Genomic DNA, 23,315 nt, shown 5'->3' with positions numbered 1-23,315 from the left:
CTGGATTTAACCTGTTCATAAGCACATCCCCGGTGCTTATGCAACGTATGCTTGGATATTTTCAAGTAGTTTTATATACATTAAGTATATTTTCATGACAATTAGTGAAATTTCTGTCCTTCCTGCTCAGTGGTCAGCTACAATCTGAGATGGATTCTTATCTTCAAGAGTCATCACCAGCAACCCTAACATGTCTAGTTCCCACATTGATTCCTGACTATTTTAAACACAGCTAGACTCATTTGCTCCCCAAAAACGTATAGATGCATTGTATTTCAAATATTACCATGCTCCCAATGTATTTATACATTTTTTTTATGCTAGATCATACAGAAGGATTTGATGCAGCCTCTGAACTGAAGAGAATGGTTGAAGCAATAGTAGTTAGTACAAAAACGGCCAGCAGGTGGCAGCAGAGTATAAGAGATCAACCAGGGCCATATTGAAAATAGCTCTTTACCCCAACTGTTTTAAAAAGATTAGTGAATAATGATTAAACTTAGCTATATTCTAATGCTAATTGCTGCAAAACGGAAACAGATAGAAATATACTTTTTTTTCTGATGAAAGAAGAGACTCAAATCTTTCATGTTTTTATAGCAATGGAACACAATATTCTGTGGGCCTAGCAAAATTAGTCAAAATCCAGTAAAACAGCCGGGAGCGAAGGGGTTTGCTTCAGTGAAAATGGCTCGGAGTGAATGAGTTAAAATTACATAATGAAAAATCAATGACGTTCCTTGACACTTGTTCTGCTATCTAAAATCAGTGGTTCTTAACCTGGGTTTGATTGAACCCCGGGGGTTTGGTGAGTCAGTCTCAAGGGTTAGGCAGAGTTCAAGACACACACCGACTCAGGATCATTGGCTGCAAGTGATCATGCTACATTGCTTGGCCTATTTGTTCTGCAGGGAATTTAATGCGTTCAGTAGTCGATTTGTGACTTTTGTGATGGTACGACGTGTGATTTATTTATTATTGTAACTACAAAAGAGAGCGGTCAGACGAATATGTGCAATATGAATTAACATGTATAATGGAATGTTAGGTGTTCCACAGGGTTCAATTCTGGGGCCTCTGTTGTTTTCATCTGCTGCTCCTGGGTTCCATCTTAAGAAAACAGCGGTAGCTATTTTAAAGTGCTCTATAAATGTTGAGTTGAGTGATGGAAGTCAGCACCCTAACTGCATGATAGGACAAGTGTAGTCCAGAACAACTAGCTATCCAGCAAAAATAAAGGGACACTTCCTTAAGCTGCATAGAGCTGGGGAACCCCATATCTATGTCTTGAATTTGAAAAAAAATATCTCTGATATTTTCAATAAAGAAAGGTTCGGTGAATGCAAATAGGAAACTGGTGGGTTTCAGTATCTCCAACAAGGTTAAGAACCACTGATCTTGACAAAGGCCTCGCCACCCTTCACCGTCATAACCAACGCATACAAGTGCAACTTTGGCTGATCAAATAAACATGGCTACTTCAAACAGGCTCAGTGTCTCCTGCCAACAGGCCTGATAGAAAGTGAGGGAGTGTGATACTGTAAACAATCGGAGATGTGTACGCATGACTGTGATTAATGGGCAAATTAAGGTGGTTTTGTAAGTTGTGGAAAGGCTGAGTGGGGACAGAGGGTAGGAGATAATTGTTTAGTTGCATGTCACAGCTTGAAAAAGGGGAGCTGAGAAGGAGAGGAAGGCCTTGTTCATTAGGTTAAATGCTGTAAATAACATCAGAGGGTGCCGCTAAATGGAAATCAATGCAATTACCCTATTAGCATGGGCTTGAACTCACACTGGCTCATCAGCACACACTCTTTCCACTCTGGCTGGTAACTGCATATTTCCCGCACTCACGCTATATTGTTGTATGTGGCAAACCAGAGAGGCTGCGCACAGTTGCAGCCCGAGTAATTTTTTACCGCCGATCAGCCGAGTGGGCACATGAGGAGGTCCCATTTTCAAAATGATTTTGTTTAGATTTGCATAACCCCCACTCATCAGCTCAATTTGAAGTCCTAACAGTGTGTGGGGGAGACTTTGCTTTGCTATTAATTCATAATTAGAAAGCTAATTGCTTTGGCTTCCACCGTCGTTTTGCCTGTTAAAGAGATATGTGTAAATTTGAGCCATTGTGTAGACATACAAAGTATGTAGTTATATTAGGGCTACATTAGGATTTTGAGTGCAAGTCCAGGCTCTAATATTTGTTTTACTCTACACTGTAAGTAACAATAACAGACCTTTATATGGTGAAACCTCATGATCAGTTTGACCAAATCCGCTATAAAGTTGCATGCATAGCCATAGTACTTAATGCTTTTCGTTACGAATGCCTGTGTGCTTTGCACATTTTGTACAAATATTTAGAGGCGCTTATTAAGGTGCTACATATGCAAAAATACCACCAACAGCTGAGAGAAACAGATCATTTGAAAAGAAGCAGGCAGGTGTTGACTGATGTGCATCAATTTCTCCATCTGGCTCTACCAATCTCTCATTATCTTTCCCTACCTTTTACCTGTACCCTCATTCTCTTTGCTTCATCCTTCATTTCCTGCATCTGAGCCCAGACTGGGAATAATATAAACTCATATGCAAGCAGTGCTGATGTCTGTAAGTGTGTGATGATTGCTCATACGTGCGCACGGGCAAGACGCCGGAAGGGTCAAAAGGCTGCCGCTGGGCTCTGAACATTTGACAGCTAAATTAGCCGCCATCGACGTGGCTAATAGAGGGGTGTTAATTTTGTCACAGCAGAGAGGCTGGAATCAGGAATACATTTGAATAATGAGAAAATGCTACAACAACATGTGTTTTTTTTTAAATAAAGTCCCTCCATCCGTTTTGAATGTGGAATGGAGAGTGTTGGTATCATCCATGAACGTGCGGATGTACTCTCATCTTCTATCTCAGACACACACGCACACTGAAAGGCGGCGGCGGGTGTGTGGTGCTCGTGCGCCTGTTTTTCCAGATCAATGATGTGCGGCTGGGTGATCGATGTGAGGGCTTAACGGAGTGGAGAGAGCTAATGGGCAGGTCAGTGGCTCAGACACATCCTGGCTCTCCCCAGCCTATTACCACCATGTCTGTGAATAGGCCTCACCACGCTCCCCCTATTCCACGCGCACACACGGACAGACAGGAGGGAACAGAGCCAAACACGTTCAATCCATACATCTTCTCCCTACTCCTTTCGTTTAGCCACAATCTATCCAGAGATCTCCTTTCCTCCCCCTTTATTTCCCTCCTCTGCTTTCTTTCGCCTTTCGCCATGTGCTCCTTCCTATATCTGTATGTATTTACATAGGTGGGAGAGGTCAGATAAGAAGCGTATATATTCCAGTGATGTCAAGTAGATTTAAGGCAGATTATCGCACTAAATTCCTGATACGTATTCATGCACACTGGAGCCCAAAGACAGCACTTCGTCACAGAGGTAAACAATAAACAATAAAAGGCTTTCCTTTCTACAGTCACTTCCTTGTTTAACCTGTCACTCTGCCTAGCTCCTCCCCTGCTGTTGGTTCAACTTCTCATCAGCATGTTAATTACCTCTATTAGCTGCCACGGATGAGTGTGGAGCACACACAGTGGCCTAGCCAGTCACCCAGCCATAGCCGGGCAAATATTCATTTGCGTACGTACATAAAAGCCGCAGGCTGTATCCGGAACTCTGCCTTTATAAAGATAATACTGTTAAGATTGGCAGTGTCTGGGAGACGTGAATTTTAAAATGTTTTGGCGGTTGTAGTATAATGTAGAGCTACACTGAATTGTAATGAAAAGTCCAAGATTTATTTCCTTTCATGTCTTATAAGATATATATATATATATGTATATATATACTGTATATATATATAAATAAATAATAATTTAAAAAAATATATATATATAAAATAATATATCTTTAAGTACTATGATGCAGTGCAGTTCACTGCAAACGAGGGGTAAACTGATTATCAACCGAGCCAATTATTGGTGCCGATATTCAGCGTTTTGACAAACATTTGCATTGGCCGATAGTAAATCAATTTAAAAACTGTATACTTTAGGGAACTATCTATAGTATTTAAATTTTAAGACTACTTTATAAAACATGTTGCTGACCTTTGGAACTCTCTGTACCTTCTGCATTTAAAAGAAAAAAGAAAAAGAGAGAACTAAAACGGGATTTGCTTACCGTCGCTGCTATGTGAAAAACATGTCCATTGTTGTCTTGATGAAACTCAATGCAGACATACCAAAAATATAAAACCGGAAAAATTGCAAAAAATTTACTTTTAGTGACTACGTTTACATGCAGGCAATAACCCTTTTAAAACCCGAATATTGCCAATATTCGGGTTTTGAAAGGCCATGTAAACGCGTATACGGGGGTAACTCTGTCAACATGTAAACGTGTTATTCCAATTGTTCCAGAAACCCGAATTCTGACCATAACCCAAATATTGCCTGCATGTAAAGGTAGTCAGTGTTTTTCACCTGGCAGCGACGTTTTTTAAGTTTTCATTTAACTTTTAAGCCATGCTGATGACACTGGGAGCTCCCTGAACCTTTTGAATTTAAGGTTGACTTGTTGGAGCTTCTGTAGTTTTTTATTTTTTATTTTGATGAATTAATTTTACTTTTAATGATAGGGAATATTGGCTCCAAATATCAGGTATCGGCCTTCACTACTAATAATCAATTTCAGCTCTTAAAAACCAAAACAAATAGGTACATCTCTACTACTGCAAACTACAACCACAATAATAAAAACTGCTAAATGAATACCTCGATGCCAGTGCTAAACTGCATTTATTATTATACAAGCGTTTTGTTTTTTAAACACCTTTTTGTCTTGGATCCCACCCAATGGCGTCTCCAGTGAATCTTGTGCTCTGATTTTGATATAGACGAGTATGAATAGAAGCCTGATGGGGTGGTGCTTGCACGTTCAACATCCACATGTGGTGAGTGGGACTTTTTTTGGTCCACACTACACTATATCCTTTTTTTTTTTTGAGTCAGTCTCCCCATGGTGAATGCTCAAAGAGCTGCCACTTGACGTCCACATAATGGAGGTGGGAGAGGGAGTTCAAGGAGGTGAAGGAGGCATCCTGGGGGGCACGGGAATGGGGCTGCCATATTTTTAGTGAGGACAAATGGGCGAAAATGTCATAATTAGCACAATTTTTGCAGCCTCCACTCTTCCGCAGCCATGCTGTCTCTGTCTCCAGTGGCTGATAGATTGTAATGAATGTAACAGCAGTCAGATCCTTCAAAAGCCTCTCAAAAGCTTAAGCCCCTTTATTAAATTAAGGAAACCATGCCTTAGGCCAGGTCTGCTGCTGGGGGAGAGAGGGGTAGGGGAGTCGGGGTGGGGGGTAAAGGCTGCAGAGATAAAGGGGGATGTTAGCAGTGTGGATAGCAAGCAATCATGTTGGGGGGGGGGGGGTGTAAAAGACGGTGGAGGAGGCATAGATGAATAGAGTTAGCCAAAAAATTTGGTACACCAGCAAAAACACGATTTAAAACATACTTTTACAAGGATAGCAAAAGACAAATACAGCAAAGACTAATTACCGAAATTGACTCAATGCTAAAAGCTCATTGTTGGTAAATAGGAGGGGGGGGGGGGGGAGTGTGTAAAATGAAACAAACTCACTAAAAGAAATTTGAACACACGCCCACATGACCAAATCAACAGAAGGCAGCTCTGTCAGTGAGGAGAAAGCTGTCCAAACGGTAGCGTGCGCACAGACGGCGCGAGGCAGATCAGAGGCGGAGGTCTCGGTGCCGCATCATACCTGCTTCTTCTTACTGGCAGGCAGGTCAAATAGAGGTGAGGGACACACTAGCACTTGGATGAAAGACAAGATTGACAGTCATTACCACACACTGCACAAGTGCATCCATACACACATTTTCGAGTAAGGTCGTGACACCTGCACTAATATTAGGTAGGATCAGCGGCGGGAAGCAGCCAAGTACATACTAAATTTGTCATGTGACTCTTACTTTTTCAACCTCAGTGTGGATGGTTGTAAAAAAGGACGTAAATAGAGAGAAATTAGGTTTTGGGCCAGTAGCTACATGCAGGTGTCCCACTATGTAGGGGAGACCAGGGCTTGTTGTCACACAGGTAAGTTGTCACATTGCAAGTATCCTCTCCACCAGAGGGCGCAACTAAAAAGTGGCATAGAATCCTAATTTTATTCCTATTTATGGTCAGCTGTATCATTTTTGAGAACAGAATTGCACATTGTGAGCTGAGATGAAAGCCACTTGACCATTTTGTACAACCCAAAGTAAAATACTTGTTCAACAAATTGATCAAGATCAATAATAAACATTTTCTTTGGCTGACTTCGGTGTTCACTTTCAAGTAAAAAAACAACAGAGGACACAATCATTTTGTCAGTATTTTATTAGTTACCAAATCCAGAGTGACATCTAACCCCATGTAGTGAGACAACTGACATGAGGGTGGGGCGACATGTTACATGTTCACACTATTTGATTACTTATCAAATATGAAAATGACATGAATGCAAATTATTTACCTGAGACTTTGGTATTTCATACTTTTTGTTTACATATGATTCCAAGAAATATATAAAGATTCAAAAAAGTGTGACATCAAGCCCCGGTCTTCCCAAGACTTAATTATCCTACCTCCTCCTCAACCATTGCCTATCTAATCCAAATAGCCATCCTTGACTTTGGAAGAACAGTTCGTCTTTACTGTTTACAAGAGTGGCTTTGATTGTACAATCTGTGTAGCCGGCGCTATCTAATCCACAATAAGACCATTGATGAACCAGTAAGGGGTTGGTAGATTGGATGAGGCTTGTCGTCTGAGGCTTCACTGTGTGCGCTTGGTCAGTGGCTGTCCCCTTGTGGACAACCATTGAATTACTCTTCTTCTTTACATGAGCTCATTGAATAGTCATGTACAACAGAATTAATTATGCACCATAATCAATTGACAAAACAAAAGAGTCATTTTCCTTACACCTGTGCTTACTTCAAATAAATATGTGATTTACATATTAATTGTTGTCTCATATAGGCCCTAATGAATCCAGTTGTCTGAGTGCCCTCATAATATTTTGAGAAATCCACAAGATCAAATGAGATTTTGTGGGATTCTTTCAGTACGGGCCAACACAATTTTTGGAAAAATGCAGGTGCATTTTGCCATTGTTAAAGCGACACTTGTAGTCTGCCTACTTGTCGGAATAGTTTAATTACAAGTATAGCCACAGGAGGTATTCATGAAATTTCCTTTAAGGTTATTTTTGTGCCCTGTGATTGACTGGTGAGTAGTCCAGGGTGTACCTCACCCTTCTTGTTAGTAAGCATGGACAATAATGACAATGATGCTAATAATAATAATGATAATAATAATAATGTTGATGATAATAATCATAATCATCGTAGATGTTTATAGCGCCTTTCAAGGCACCACTTTAAAAACACATTTGCTTCGGCAGTCATTCCAGTTAGACTTGCTTGTTTTGATTTGCTTTCCCCATATTAACTGTAAAATGTCACCTGCGACTCTGTATTTCAACCCGCTGAAGTCCTTGCCTATAGCATTTGAGAACAGAAACAACAGATAGTGAAGCCATTTTTTTTTTCAAATCATTCAAATTTGGCAGGTTTGTTAAAGACCCTGTAGTCCACCACGAATTAGCGTGCTACTAGCAGTTATTTGCCACTTGTGGACCGTCACCCGGGGTCCTGCAAACCGGGGGACCGGTGTCAGGTACTCTACAGCCCCAATCCATGCGCCGCTTACTGATCCACACAACAGAGGCACTTAGGAAAAACGTACTTATTTTTATTACATTTGCTAGCCCGCGAGCTAACGTGTGGATGTGGCGTGGTTATCTGAAGTTAGCGCCTCACTCTTTGTTGTGTGGGTCCTCACATAACATAACACCTTAAGGAAATGTTAACTGTTTCTTAAACACAGTGGCGCGTGTTTTTTCAGCCTGCAGCTGACTATAGACACTTTAGAATATATTGTATGTACAAACGTATTTGATGCAGAGCATGTTTCTAGTGTCTTCAGCGGACACGTCGACATCGCCCTACAGCTGGAAGGATGGCTTTATTTTACATTCTTATTTTATATGCTTGATTTATGTTTTTGATTCATTCAAATTTAGCAGGCTTGTTAACAATACTCTTTTCTGTGTTGTGCCAAAGACATTTGTGGTCCCTTTACATTATCTTTAACAACGCACTTCTCTTCTGTGTGTCAAATTTACATTTATTTTCACTTTAAGGAGACTTGATTTGGGGAAAATGGTTTATATGAAAAGTGGTGAAAATGTGCAATTGTTGTACAGCTTTTTATTTTTTTTTTGAAAACAGCAATTGCGAAGAAACATGGAGGAGACATTTATTTGCTTGAGTGACCTATGACATATGACCCGTTTCTTATATATATATATATATATATATATATATATATATATATGTGTGTTTTATAAGTCACTAAAGTTGGATGTTGATAGTGGTTGAGGATGGTCCCTACTTACTGCATTATGGGGGGGCGATGGGGCAGAGCTTCAGTCAGTCCTTCGGCTCCTGGAGGCGTGGCTGAGGGGGGAGCAGGTGCTTATGCCCCCACCCCCTCCAGCTTGTCTGTCTGTCTGTCCGGCCCCCGCCCGCGAGGAAGCCCCACCTCCAGTCTCCCGGCTCCCGGCTCCATGCAGCCGGCCACCTTCCCTTCTCCTCTCAGCTCCGCGCCGGAGTTTCCTGCGTGACACCGAAAGTCGGAGTACTCGACGGATGGACGTATCCGCGTTCCCTCCGCCGATGACGGCAGGAAGTTATTAATTTATTAAGCCTGGAATTCGCCTTTTCTCGCTGTTTGCGGTGAGTGTAACCCTTGTGGTGTGTTGAAGCTTTTTTTTTTTTTTCGGGGGGGTTGTTTGTGTTAGTACGACGAGGGGTTGTGAAGTCGTGAGGACATCGAGCAAACGGCGGCTATCTTTTCGCCGCCTTCAGCCGTTGTTCAGGCAGAGAAGTGCGGAAGGGGAAGCTAAACCTAAAACCGTCGTTAGCGAGTGAAGTGTAGCTCTCGTGCTGTTTATGTATCGCTGAGGGTTCCAGACAATTGTCTTTTTAAAGCAGATTAGCCCGAGGGATTGCCCCCCCCCCCCCCCTCCCTTTCCAAGCACACCCACCTAAATTAACTTAAGTTTTCCTCGCGCTGTTGTGATTATCATGCAAAATTTAACCCCGAGGCTCGCTTTACTGTCACCTTTATGTGAAATAAAGTGTACTGTAGCCTTCCCTCAACACTCGCTAATACCCAGGCTCGTTTAAACCTCGCATTGTCTTGCGTACTCGTTTGGAGACGCATGCTGTGAGAGAACCATTTGGTGCCCTCGAGTGAAGGATGTGACCCTGTTTGTTGACGCGTGTTTTGTTTGTGCACGTATGTGCGCGCGTGGCAGGTGGACCGTGTTGAATCACTTCCCACGCGCGCGCCTTCACTTCACTTGAAGCGCGGGCACGCTCAACAGCTGCTTCTCGAGGCGCGCACATGCCACTCATCGCCCTTTCACACATTCACGCACACACATACGCACGCACATTCCTTTTTTTTTTTTTTCACAAGTGCAGTTGGCCACTGAAGAAGGCACAAATGCACTACTGTTGCTTCACTTGTAGTGACTTTAAATGTACACTACTGTGCAGTGTTTTTCATTCATGAAATTGCATAAACAAGGTGTGTCAGAAAAGCTCCAGGATTGGTCTCACGAAAGATATATTTCAAACCCAAACTACAAATGTTCCCATTCAAAGTGGGTCAGACCATCAACCAACACGTCAACAAAGAGATGCTGTGGCATTTGTGTTCAGTGTGTGAGAAGAGGGGAGAATTGTCGTATGGCAACTAGTGGCAACGTTACTGCTCAAATTGCCCTGATCATTCGACAGTTCTTGGAACCATGTGATATATACATATATTTTTCTTTTTCGCAAGTTCTGTGACCTGTTTTGAAACCGTGTGCAACATCAAGATGGACGTGATGGTGTAGCTGTGAAGGATCCCCGAAACTTTCCAGGAGTGCATGAAGGGGTAGTGGAGAATGTTGGTAACGTTTGCTTCGAGGGGGACACCCTGCAGTTTGTAGTTTGTATTTGAAATATATATTTTACGATACAGTCCTGAAATTTTCCTGACACACCTCATATAGTAGTAACTTGATTTATGAGTGCACAATTAACACGATTTTAGTTATGATCAATTACTTAGATGATATCTTATTTTGTTTTTGGTGTTTGTTTTTTTTTGCTTTGTGTTGCGAGGCAATATTTGACACCCGTGCGGTGACATCATAACATGCAATAGTGTTTCAGTGGATGCTGTATCTTTTGATCAGTCGGTGAACTAAGTTGGATCTATTTGTTTACAAGAAACAAGAAGTGACTTTTTCATCATGGTTGAGGATGGTCGCTAATTTCTTTAAAGCTCTTTGGTCGCTGAAGCAAGCACAAACAGGCTGCTGTTGTTTCACTTAAAGTGACTTTGAATGTTCAATGTAAAGTATAGTATGGTATGCAACGTGAAACAAAACAAAATATACCAGTCAGGGTTTATCCTCATCTTGATTCAGAGTAAGACAGTGGACTTATGGGGTACGTATATGAATGTTTCTTGGATTTGTCACTTGTTAGTCAGTGTTTCTGCGTTGTTCATTATCATTACTCTGAAAGACAAAATAGATGCTGTTGGATTGATTCTACCGCTTTTAAATTGTGACATCAATTATACCTTCTTGGTGCAAATGATATAATATGACATACTAGGGGTGTTAGAAAAAATCGATTTGGCAATATATCGCGATATTACAGCACGCGATTCTCAAATCGATTTGATATGCGGCCGAATCGATTTTTAAACATATTTTTTTTATGGGAATATTCAACAAAACGTCTTACTTGGGGTTAGGATTCACACATTAAGCATGGAAGAATGCTATATTAATGGAACATTAAGCCTTAATATTTTATTTCAGTGCTGTTCAAACATGAAACAGACTGAAACAAAATATTAAATTAAATGCAGTGGCTCAGTTATAAGCCTGAATTTTCAGAAAAATAAATACATTTTCATACAAATCTTACAGTGTACATATATATACAAGTTTACTGATTAGTATTTTCTAAATTTGAGTTTAAAAAAAAATCGCAATAATCAATGTATAGATTCGTATCAGGATTAATCGAATCGTGACTTATGAATCGTGATACAAATCGAATCGCCAGGTACTAGGCAATTCACACCCCTATGACATACTGTATTCATCATCTAAATAAAAACACTGGTCTATCCATCTGGTTTAGAGGAAAATGATGGTTAAGTTCGTTTGCCAATGCAAATCAGGTTAATCAAACTTCTTTAGGCGCATCCAAAACTATTTGCTGTCACAAAATGGTAGTACTCAGTGGGACTTTGTTTAATGGCCAGGAATGATACATCATATACAAGTTGCGAATGATTTCACAACTTCTCGATGCGGTTCAGTTGAGAATGAGCCACATCTCAGTTTTATGTCTCTTCTTAAATACGAACAACTTGCTCTTTATACCATAAAATAACAACCTCATCTTGTTCTTGTGAAGGCATAATCATATTCTCAATCAATATGTTGACATACACACAGTCAATTGATTACTGATTTAGATAGTTCTCTCCTGTTTTCCCACACTTCTCTGTGGAGTACCAGTTTTTTTTGTCTGCTTTCAATACTGTAGTTATGTTTTCAGTGCATTTACTGTAACTGCATAGAATGTCTGATAGTTGAGCACACAATGAGACTGTAAGATGACGTATGAACAGCTTGCTCAGAGTTGAAACTTCCCGCTCCCGACGTGCCGTTTCTCAAGTCGTTCAACACTTTCCCCAGTAATCATTCCTTTAACCGTGTCGATGTGTTTTCAGGGGCCTTTTGTGCAGTTTGCGGCCTGGCGCTAGCCGGCAATGCGGTGAGCGTCTGGGGGCCGAGGCGGCAGCTGTGTTCAGGAGAGTGTTGGTGACAGTTTGTCTGTGGTGACAGCACCTGGCGCTGTTTAGAGAGTGATTAGCACAGTCCCAAGCAGCTCCCTGTACTGTTTGCACAAGGAGCTGTGGAGTTAAAGGTGACCCACTTTGCATTTCCTTATCAACAGCATTCATTGATTGCTTTGAATAGCACTGACTGTAGAGAGAGAGGACTTTTGCATGGGTTTGCATAGTTCCTCAATAGAGAGTATGTATTTTACTGGAAGAGGCTTAGATTTGACTAGCATTACAAAACAATGTCCTGAGATGGTATGCAGATGGCGGTGCACCCAAACCGCTCTCTTTGTGTGCCAGGGCAGGGTTGCTATGTGGTCTGCCCGTGTGATGATGGAGAAACCGCTATAGGATGTTTAGGAATTGAAGGTTTTGCTTGGCCAGCACGCACAGCTTTTTTTTCCCTCTTATGTCGCCACTTGTCTGTTTGCCTCTTTCTTAAGTTATTGCTCTGGATATGTCTGGGATTTTGTGACGTTTGGTGGTTTTTTACCCTTTTGCCTTGAGATAAGGGCCGTTAAAGAAAACAGTAGTCTATGTAAACGCTAACATATGCTGACCAATTAGGATAGTTCAACAATCAAATCAGGTAGTTGTCAAAAGACAGCTGAAATGTTTTAGAGATGGACAGGGAAGCAAGATCCACTTTATTCCTAGCCCTCATGAGCTTTTGCATGAATTATGGACGCGGCTTCCAGTATGACCCGGAACCAGCATTTTGTTTACACGGTGACTGCGTGCACGAGTCCACTTTCTCTGACAGTTGCAGACTTAACCAACGTGGGAATGGCAGTTGTCGTATTTTGAAAGAGAGGACATTACAATGACTACGTTTACATGCAGTCAATATTCGCGCTAAGGTCACATTCCGGTTTCTGAAACAACCGAGGTAACACGTTTACATGCGTGGCGGAAAAAGGTACTCCCGTTTACATGCTCATTTGTGCTCTTTTGGAATAACTCATTCGAAACCACGACGCGCGGACAACGTCATTGCGTAAATAACGTCATTTCCGCTTTTAACTTACGGTACGTTCAATAAAAGACATTATATTTATGTCACTCACCACGCTAAATAAAGTAGTTGGTTTCATCCTTGCTCCAGAAGTGTGGTTCTTTGCTGCAAGCATCATGTTTGTTGACAACGGCTTGAGTATTTCCGGTGAATTACACGCCAGGAGCACGGACTTGTACTTTTATTTACTGTATGTGCATATGGGCACAAAATGCGGCGTTTTTGCCCATATTTTATTAATTAATTAATTTCTAAAAACCCGAATATTGGCAATATTTGGGGTAGGAAGATGACATCACCATGTTTAGCTACTTTCTAAACTCTTAACAGTGAGTCAATGGCCAATCTCAAAAGCTCTGATGTGTATCAGTACCTACACAGTAATATAGTTGGTCGCGTTTTGTCAAGATGTTGGACATAGACTTTTACCTTAATGCAGACGTAGAACCCAGCCAATCTCCCCCTTCCCACTCCATCATAATCACATTCCCAAAGAAGGAAAACCTGATGTATAGTAACAGCAACAAATATTAAATTCAGATGCAGATTAAAACACTGAATTGTTGAGCAATGCACTCAAATGAATGCATTTTTAGGTTAATGCTGGACTAGCAACAGTCCAAACACATGCCACATATGAACCGTTTTAGAAAAAGGTCAAACTACATGTTGTGGCCTGACAAATGCGAACGTGTTGTGTACCCCATTCACATCAAATAATTCCTGATGTTCCAGTTTCCCTGCTCCAAGTCTTTAAGTGGCACCCGGCCAATCTTTTCCAGTATTTGTCATAAAGCAAGCACAAAGTTTGATGTGCGTGTTTGCTCCGTGGGCATTTTGTCCACAAACTGAAAGTACACGTCACGTAGAACGTTTAGGTGGTCTATTCCAGTAAGATTTTCAGACTAATCCGTCTGTGTTTCTCATCCCCGGATAGACGCCGGAATCTATACCAATTCTCATAACAACATTCTCTGTTGGTCCACGATGCATGTTGTGTTAAGAACATTGCTCTCGTAGCCTTGTTAGTACAACTGCCAACGGTGTTATTATTATTTTTTAGATGCTACAGGGGCTTACGACTGTTTAGAAAATGAAACAAAAAAAACCCATTCAAATAAATTCCAGGAAACCAAAGCTGCTGTAACAAATGTCTCACTATTACTTCCGGATTGCACAGGAAGTCATGTCCACAATTGTTTCCACATCAGAGCCCTCAGAAATACGGTGGATAGGCACGACCTAATAGCGCACCAGGAAGTCAAGTACAAATCCAAACCATACATTTCCTGCGTTTCTTTTCTTGTCATCGAAGATGTGCTACGTTGTGTTCCACGTTTGCCATCTGAAGTTTTGTATCGCTCGATGGTTTTCTATCACGTTGATGTGTCCTTATGTCACCCCGACGAACAAAACTCATTCGCTGACACACGCTCGCAACGCATTTAAAAGTGTAACCTTTTTTTTTTTTTTTATAGACCGCATTTCCTCACCACTTCAAACCGTCTCAAAACCAGTTTGACTCACTGTCACCAAATCATATCAAGAGAAGAGACGCATACCACACATTTATTTGCATGGAATTAATGATCATTTCCTTGAGTGACTCTTGCTTCATTCACGCCGCCAAACCTTTTAGATACCTGCAGATATCGCACGTTTTGTGTGCGTTAGCCGGCATTCGCTGCTGCTGGTGTTGTCGCACAGGCTGATAAGCAGCGGCTAAACAAACAGGGCAGGCCACATGAGCACACTAGATAAGAGAACGATACACACTCAGCACTGGCCATGCTTGACTACTTGCCCTCACCTCTTTCTCATTCACCATTATTCATGTGAGTGTGCTCAATACGCTAAATGCATGTCCCACTTGTGTATATTGTACAGGATGTGTTTGCTTCTTTCTGTGTAAGCCAACATTGCATTACAGGCGATTCTTTAACAAGGGCCTTTTCTACTGCTATCACGCCGTCATCGCTCCTCCCCCTGGTTCTGTGTATGCGCCTCTATCTCTCTTCAACATGGTTTGTCTGTTTGCCTCTTGAAACACACATTCATCCCTCCCCTTTGTGACATCAGCGCAATCAGCTGACTGTCATATTGTGTGTTTTACTCCACTCGTGCACAGAGCTTTCTGTGTTGTTCGCGTTGCCTACTTGTGTTATCTGGTTGCTGTTTGCACAGGTAGAGCTGCTCTTTTATTGAGCTCTCTTCAAATTGAAGCTGAAGACTGGCAATAATGTGGCCCTTCATTCCATTTCATGGCTATATCATGTTCCACAATTCATATATGCATGAAGGTCATGCCCTTGAATAAAAATCCGTCGGTGGTTCTTTAGAACTAAATCAATGCATTTACTATGCAAACTTTGCTGCGCTCATATCACACTCTGAAAATTGCAATGCGCTTTGAAATTCTATTTCTTAAATTAGTGGCATGGGGAATTTCTTAGCTTTCAGGTGTCAATTACTGAGAAGAGTTTTATTTGTGCAAATGCATAAAAATGTGTCAAATTTAACACATTCCACATAATGAATGTTGTAGTGTTTTATCATTTATAAGTAGGAGTAGGCGATCTTGCAAAAATAGAATCTAAAAAAAAAAATTGAAATGATAAAATCACAATTTAAATTTTATCACAATTAAAAAAAATGAATATGAAATACAAAATAAATTACACATGAAATAAGAGTAGTATGGGGGGAGCGCAGTGCGTGCGCTGATTATCCACATGATTATAGGGCAGGCTGCAACAGGTGCATGGCTGTCCTTCAGTCAGTGGCAGAACATGAGCTGATTGTCAAATTGCACTGAAATGCTTTGCGTCGCGATCAGACGATTCCACAGAAATCAGACAGATCGTCAGTCACACGATTTAAGATTGCCCACCCCTAATTATAAGTTACCACTATCATGAAAGACATTTTACAATAATGAATAAAACAAAATATAACTACCATATATCATTTGGTAATGACAACCTCCATGGTGGTATCATATCATGTCATTGTAAATTTACAGCCAACTGCTTTTTTTCCTGGGATCCAAATGGTGGCCTACATATTACACTTTAAGTTTTAAACAGTCAAATTGTTATAGTGATAAATGATATTTTGTACATCTCTGAAGTAGGGCTTTGGCAATTAACTGAAATTTTATTGTGATTAAACGATTATTGTGCGGAGCGGTACTATGTGTGACTGTGCAAGTTCCCAAAATTGTGAAAGTGCCCTGAATGCACCCTGTTACTTGTACAGCAAGTATGATATTCTGCTCTACCTGACTTGCTTAAAACTGTTTAATGATTTCAGAGTTGGAGTTTACTGTAAAACTAAACGCACAACAACAAAAATACACACATTGTACATTTAAATACAAACGCTTCGCCAGTGCTAATGCTAAAGTCATTGTAAAATACCATTGGCTTGCTAAAGGGAAATTAGCATCGACTTCCGTGAGTAATATGCCTTCAAATAACGAATCTTCACACACAACCACCAAACATTCAGGTACCTATTTTTCCCAATCTGTAAAAAAACAAGTTATATTGATAGAGCTCAATCACAACCTCTTTCTTCTACTCTTCTTATTTCACTGTAACTGTGTACCCCATGCATGCACAAAACCACACTACCCCTAAGAGGCCAACACATGCACTGCAGGAAGAGTCATATTTTTTTATTATTCTTATTTCTATTGCTATCAGCGTTTCCTTTACATCCATTCAGGAGCGGCGGCCCGCCACTCAAATCCTAGCCCCTACTCCTTCAAATTTCTAATTAAAACAGTTGGAGGCTAGAGGGAAGGCTAGGTGAGTGCAGCTTGCAGCGTTAGTGTCTATAGTACTTCATGTTTAAGAACGTCACAGGTGCTTTAACCACAATGTGCTCAATAATGACAGTGCTTCTGTTCTGCTTGTTTGCCTCCGTTTTGTGCTTTTGAGTTCACATGCACAACATATGTCGCGTCTTGCCGCACTGCCACCTCTCCTGTCTCGCTGCAGCAGGTGCTTAAGAGACGAGGTCAGCAGGGCCCGAAGGCAGTGTAGACCATGATGGCGAGGACGGTTGAGTCAAGAGTGGACTCCCTGCCTCCTCTCTCAGCCAAACAGCTGGGCTGCTGCTGAAGCTGGCCCCCTCATTAGGCGAGCAGCGGGGGCTGCGTCCCCCTCAGCAAGGAGCTGCTGAGAGAGCACAGCCACACAGACAGCAGCTTGACTCCTGGGGCACGGACCATGTGAGCCAGAGAAGACAGAAGGCCCTAATGTGCGCGTGCTACTTTGTGTGTGTGTGTGTGCGCGCGTCTGCATATGTGTGCTTGCACCCGTTGTCAAGCGTAACCAGACTGTGCTGTCACGCGCCCACGCTGGTGTCTCCGAGAACACAGCCGCACACTCCTCAGATGACGCGCACGCACACACACACACACAGCAACCTCGACCACAGCCAGCATGTAATTAACAGACAGAGGAAATGGCGCTGTCGGGGCGGCTGAGTCGGATGCGGGGAGGAGGAGAGAAAATCATCCGAGCTCGTGCTTCCCCTCAAGACACATACTCTTTTTGGATGCGTGTTTCTCCGAATAAAGGGAGAGCGAGGAGACGAGAGTGAAGCGGTCGGTGCCGGTTGCTCTTTTGAAATGTGTTGCGAGCTACTGCCATGCAGGCTGAGGTGCTGCTGCTGGTGTGCAGCGTGACTAGAAGAGCGCACGGGAAGTTGGAGGTGAGGGATGAATAATGAGAACACACACTTAAAGCAACCTGTGCGTTGCTTTTGTGCTGTGTGCGCATGTGGGTAAGATCGTCTGTGTGTGTGCATGTATTAAAGACAGTGAGAAAGTGAGGTCAGAGGGAGATGTCCTCGGTTCTCCGCTGTAGCGGCATAATGGAGGCCTGCTGTATAATGACAGCCCTCACACAGGCAACGCTCGCTCTCGCTGGCTGTCTTCATGGTTCTTCGCTCCTCCCTTCCGCGTTTCTCACCCCGACTCTTTGTCTTCCTCCTCGCGCTTCAGCTCGGCAGCCATAAAGCTACTGTTGCAGGATTTCCTTGATATGATTTCTTGGCCTTTGCCACCAGGCAAATGAAGTAGCGCGCACGCGCACAGACATGCACTTGCAGGTGCGTGCGTGTTTGCAAACACACAAACAGACGCATCCGTTCTTTCACGCTCAAGGGTAGATTGCCCTGACATCTCATCTTTGAAGTCAAACAAACCTGGAACCACCTGAGCTGGTTTAGCCTGCTGTGCCGTAGAGTGAGTGAGTAGACTAGCGATAGACCGATGTTCGTTTTCAGGGCCAATAACATTACGATTATTAGTAGTCACGGAGGTTGATAACTGACATTTAGAGTCAATATCAATTATCAGTAAAAACATTTTAAAAATATAGAATTTTTTTGTAAGTATACAAACTCTTTGTTAAAATGTTTTTAAGCATAAACTTTTCACATTTGCAAAATGTTGAAGGTTTTCCCCCCCCCCCAATCTTGTTTTTAAATTCTAACCTAGTTCAGGGAGCTCCCAGGGTCATCAACATGCTGTAAAAAGTTAAATGTAAACAGTTCCCTATAGTTTTCTATGGTAAATAAAGATTTCCAAAATTTCTAAATAACTGAAAACTTACTGTATCTTTGTTTAAATTTCAATCACAAACAAAAGGTGCAGAGATTTCCCAGGGTCAGCAAAATATCTTATGAAGTTAAATACAAATTTAAATAAATAGTTCCCCGAAATTTGGTCTATCACAATTTTTTTTTTTTTGCCTTTATTCATTCACTTTGAAAGTTAAGTGTTGCTAATACACTCCAAGAGGAAACTGAATTTGGAATGTGCATGGGATTCCGAGAAAGGATCAAATTTAATGTCACTTTGTCCAAAATACTTTTGACCCCTAAAAATGATGGATGTGCGAGTAGGTATCCATATACCAGGTATCGGTATCAGGCTGATACCTGGCCTTATTTCAAGGTATTGGTCTTCGCAACGGCAACTAGAAGTCCGAATAAAGAAGAATAGAGAATGTGATTGTTTTTGTTTTGTTTTTTGTTGGGGGGGGGGGGGGGGTATGTATCAAATGTATTGGTAATAATCAGTGACTACTCAAGGGTTGAGTACTCATACTGGTATTGGTCTGGAAAAAAATGGTATGAAAATATAGGTGCTTTCAATCCAATTTTTTAATACACAAGTACTAAAATCACATTGCACATAGTTGATTGTTTTATTTCAAATCCAGTTGTGGTGTATAGAAATAGTAGAAAATGTTATTGTCCAAATACTTGTTGACTTGCCTGTAGTTTTACCCCCTTTAATCTCTCTCTGTTATTCAGAGGGAAGTAGCGCCCTTTTTACATCCTGTTGGTAGTTGAGGTTGTCCACATCACTTATATGTCTTCTTGGCTTTTATAGTGAGAAGTGCTCTGATATGGCCGCCCCACTCGGACAGCCTTGTCAGCACAGCTAACAAGGCTGTCAGCCATAGCGGATGACATGTTCTCATCACACTAACTCCAAAATCCCTCCCGTGAGTGGCTGAGCTATTTAACGCTGGCTAATTTCACCATGACAGGAAGTTGAACCAGCCCTCAAATAGAAGTTGTCTTTTTCCCCCCGGAGAGCAAAGCCTGTGTGGTGCCCTTTCGCAACGGTTATGAGATTCTATCATCTGAACATTTTTTTATACTTGATGTTGCCAAATTCAAAATGGTCACACACGAAAAAAACATCACAAGTCACTTGAGGCCTTCTTAGCATTTCACCCATGTCGTTAAAGCTCATCTATAAACAAGAAGTTGACAAATTTCTTGTATGAACCGTTCTTGCTAATAGTCAAACCCTTCAAGCAGGGTTCTGGAATAACCAGTACAGTGCGCATGGTGTATTTGTTCTGCTAGTACTGTACAGTGGGAAAAGTCAACAAACAGCAAAATTGTTGAATGTACGAGAGTTCGATTTGAATACATGCTGAGCTAACTTCTTTGCCAAATGTGGCATGTCAGTGAAGTGCAGCCACATTTGTGTGGCCAGCATGAGGAGGATGCTAAAATCAAAGTGTGCCAAGCTTGTTAAAAAAAAAATCTGCTTTCACTTGAAGTGAACAATGCTTCTGCAGTTGTTATAGGCGGGTGTCTTCTAACCTCGTTTTGTTCAACTTGGCGTAAATGAGCTGGTAGATGGATCAGTCCGATGGGCTGCCACTGCTAGTTTTAACAAGCTGATAGGCAAATCCCTTCCTGGTTAAAGATTAACCACTCGCCAAAGCTGCCACTGCATTATCTCCCCACTGGCCGGGGCACACAGGAGCCAAGAGGATTTATTTTGTGAGTGTGTGAGAGCGATGGAGAGAAAGAGAGAGGGAGTAATCCGAATTCAAACCACTAAAAGGTGGACTGGAACTGTGTGTTGGTTTGGTGATGGGGGTTAGTGATCAGCTTTACTCTGTGGGGTGTTAAAACTGTGTGTACTGTTTACTGTATGCCATTTAGCTGTCAATCTGTTCAAGCCGTGTGTGTGCGCGTGTTTGTTGTAATCTACATTCCGTTTTTCAGACATTTTGTTTTATTTTCCCCGAGGGCGAAACAGCACAAGGAAGCTCGGTGTGTCTAACAGATTCCTCTTAACAACTGGGTGGCCAACTGTTGCGCTATGGTGCCTTTGCCAAAACGTATTGTTTATTCACATCTCCTGAGAGTTTCATGCTAAAGAGTATGATCTGTTAAATCAGATTCTCCCCTCCTGTCTTGCATGTGATTGGATTTAAAAGGCAAGGCTTGGACCTGTGCTGCTTTAACAATTAACTGGGTGATGACGCCATCTGCTGGATATTTTTAGAACTGCCGATCGCCTTGTAAGACTGACCTGGGGAGGCTGACTCAATGGTTGTGTTAGGTCAGCAGGGTCTGAGTACCATAATCTCCTCTGGTACTGACACGTTTTCTCATGTACTGTTGTGGTAAAGAAATCTCTCGTTAGATTTTTTTTCTCTCTTTTGTACATGTTATAACTCTCAGTATCAGTAAGTACTCTCTAATTTTGTCAATTGTGTCACACTGAAATCGTTTTGCTTTCATTCTACATTTGTGACAGTACCTGAGTCACCTGCCTCTAATCTGGGTCAGATCTCTGATGGTGGTTGCCTCATAATAAGAACAGGCTGAGGTGTGTGATGATGGGGAGATACATCCAGAAGAACAGAACTGTGCTTTGTCAAAAGGTGGCCTTTGGCTCTGTGCTCACAACCGTGTAGCTGTGCCCCACAGGTAATCCCTTTCCGCTGTCATCTCTCTGGCCTGCCTGCTCCCTCGCTCTTCTGAGGAAAGAGGAGAAGTGGCAGCAGGAAGCCACTAAAAAATGACCCACTCACACCCCTGCAGTGAGAGCAGGACAGACAGAGCGGAAGCCGCGCTTTTATCCAACACTACTCTCACCCTGGTCTAACATAAATACAGCATCCTCAGTCAGGAGTGGGGAAGCGCGAATGTCAAAATAGCTCTGAAAACCCAAGAATGCCTATAAAGTAAATTGAGCTTAGCTCATTGTGGGCAACGCTCCTAACACCACGCTTGCTCATCGCTCGAGGGCTCGGCACAGGCCACAACATGTCTTTCCGTCTCAAGGAGGGGAAGGGGAATTTACCAAACCTTTGTGTTTCCAATTGCGTCAACTCCATACATGCTCGCACATTTAGCTCATGCGCACACGCCAAAGGGGTCAGGCGTGGCGAACGGCTGAGCATCTTCTGCTCTCCCCCTCCCCCAGCTCGCCTTGGCAAGCCATGCATGCCTGTGTCTGTTATCTACAAATGGTTAAGGAATTATAGGTTGCGAGGGGTGGAGGAGGGACAGTGTGAAGGAGGGAGGTTTATGTGTGGGTGGGTGGGGAGGCAGCGGCAGGGGGGTTGAGGTCATGTGACATCGCAGCAGCTGCTAGGCTAAGAATTTCTGTTTTCTCACTCAGAGGGAGCGAGCGAGAACACGGAGGGGAGAGATAGGCAGCGCGCGTGGTGTGTTGCTTTGTTAGATAAGCTCCAAACGCTCTTTGTGAGAGGCAGCACCCGAGACAGGAAAGCAGGCGGGGAGGGAGCGCAGCCGGACAGGCGGGCGAGAGGAGATAGATAGACGTGAGGGAGCAAGAGGCGAGCAGGAAGATGGTGTGCGTCCTCTCAGTGGCCGCCGGTGTGCGCTGGTGTGGGCTGAATGTGAAGATGCAGACATGGGGGATCCAGGCGCTTCCACTCCTTTGTGCAGTAAGGAGCGACAACCACACAGTCTGTTTGTCTGTTTGGGAGGGGGTGATTGTGATGAGTGGAGGTGACAGGAGCCGGGGCCAGACCTCCGGATGTGTGGCTGTGTTTGTTTGTCAAGCTTTATGCTCGTCTGTCTCCTTTCACCATGTGGCTTGATGTGTGCGGTCCCCCTTCTGACAGCCTTCTGTCTTTATGGCGTCTATTTATGAACACTAAATGCTCAGTCTGTCTTTCGTTTACACTCTTAGCTGACTTTATGGAATTTCTTTGCCAGAAAAGGGCTTTACTAAGTAGTATTACCGGACAGGGCAGTCTGTGTGTTTGCTCGTTTGCCACTTTCCCAATGCCGCAGTGTGTATTGTTCAGCCAGTAGTCATTGTTGACTTCATTATTAATTGTGCACCGGGTTCACACGGAGTGCACCGGGTAACTGGGGGGTTACAGCCCGGACTATCTGTGAGCTGTTGGAAATGTTATTCTCTCTCTCTCACTCTCTCTCACTCTCTCATATGTATGAATCCACTGCTGACTATGTGTCAGACACATGCAGGGTGCCGTGCTGCTCAGCTCCTGAGGGGACGCAATCTATTTATAGCCCTCTCAGCCTCGAGAGTAAACTCTGATATAAATCCCATTTATACCATTGAGTTGAAAAAAAAAATCCATGTCAGTAGGTCATTTTTTGTGCTAGTTTTGTGAGCACACTAGTATGAATATAGATTGTCCTCTGAACTGCCCTTCATGTGTATGTGTGTGTTGTCGGAGCATGTAAGGCTATCACACACACCCTTCTGGCATTTAGGGATTCCACTGACTGAGGGGCTGTCAACGCGGTGTCACCTTTCAACAAACACACACAGGAAGGAAAGGAACCACCCCCAACCCTTTCTTCCACTCTAAATGTCTTACACGAGAACTCAGCCAGAGGAAGTCTCATAAACGTGTGAACTGTGATAACATGCAGTTAACGCGCAAGGTAACA

General features: G+C 42.6%; 1 protein-coding gene across 1 annotated transcript in view; it reads left to right on the top strand.

The window, feature by feature from the left end:
* Nucleotides 1-23,315, top strand: part of gse1b (Gse1 coiled-coil protein b) — a 185,992-nt gene that overhangs the window by 134,377 nt on the left and 28,300 nt on the right.

This window comes from Vanacampus margaritifer, chromosome 4 (assembly GCF_051991255.1).
Source record: "Vanacampus margaritifer isolate UIUO_Vmar chromosome 4, RoL_Vmar_1.0, whole genome shotgun sequence".
Lineage (NCBI taxonomy): Eukaryota > Metazoa > Chordata > Actinopteri > Syngnathiformes > Syngnathidae > Vanacampus > Vanacampus margaritifer.
This window is presented reverse-complemented; position numbering and strand designations above follow the sequence as displayed.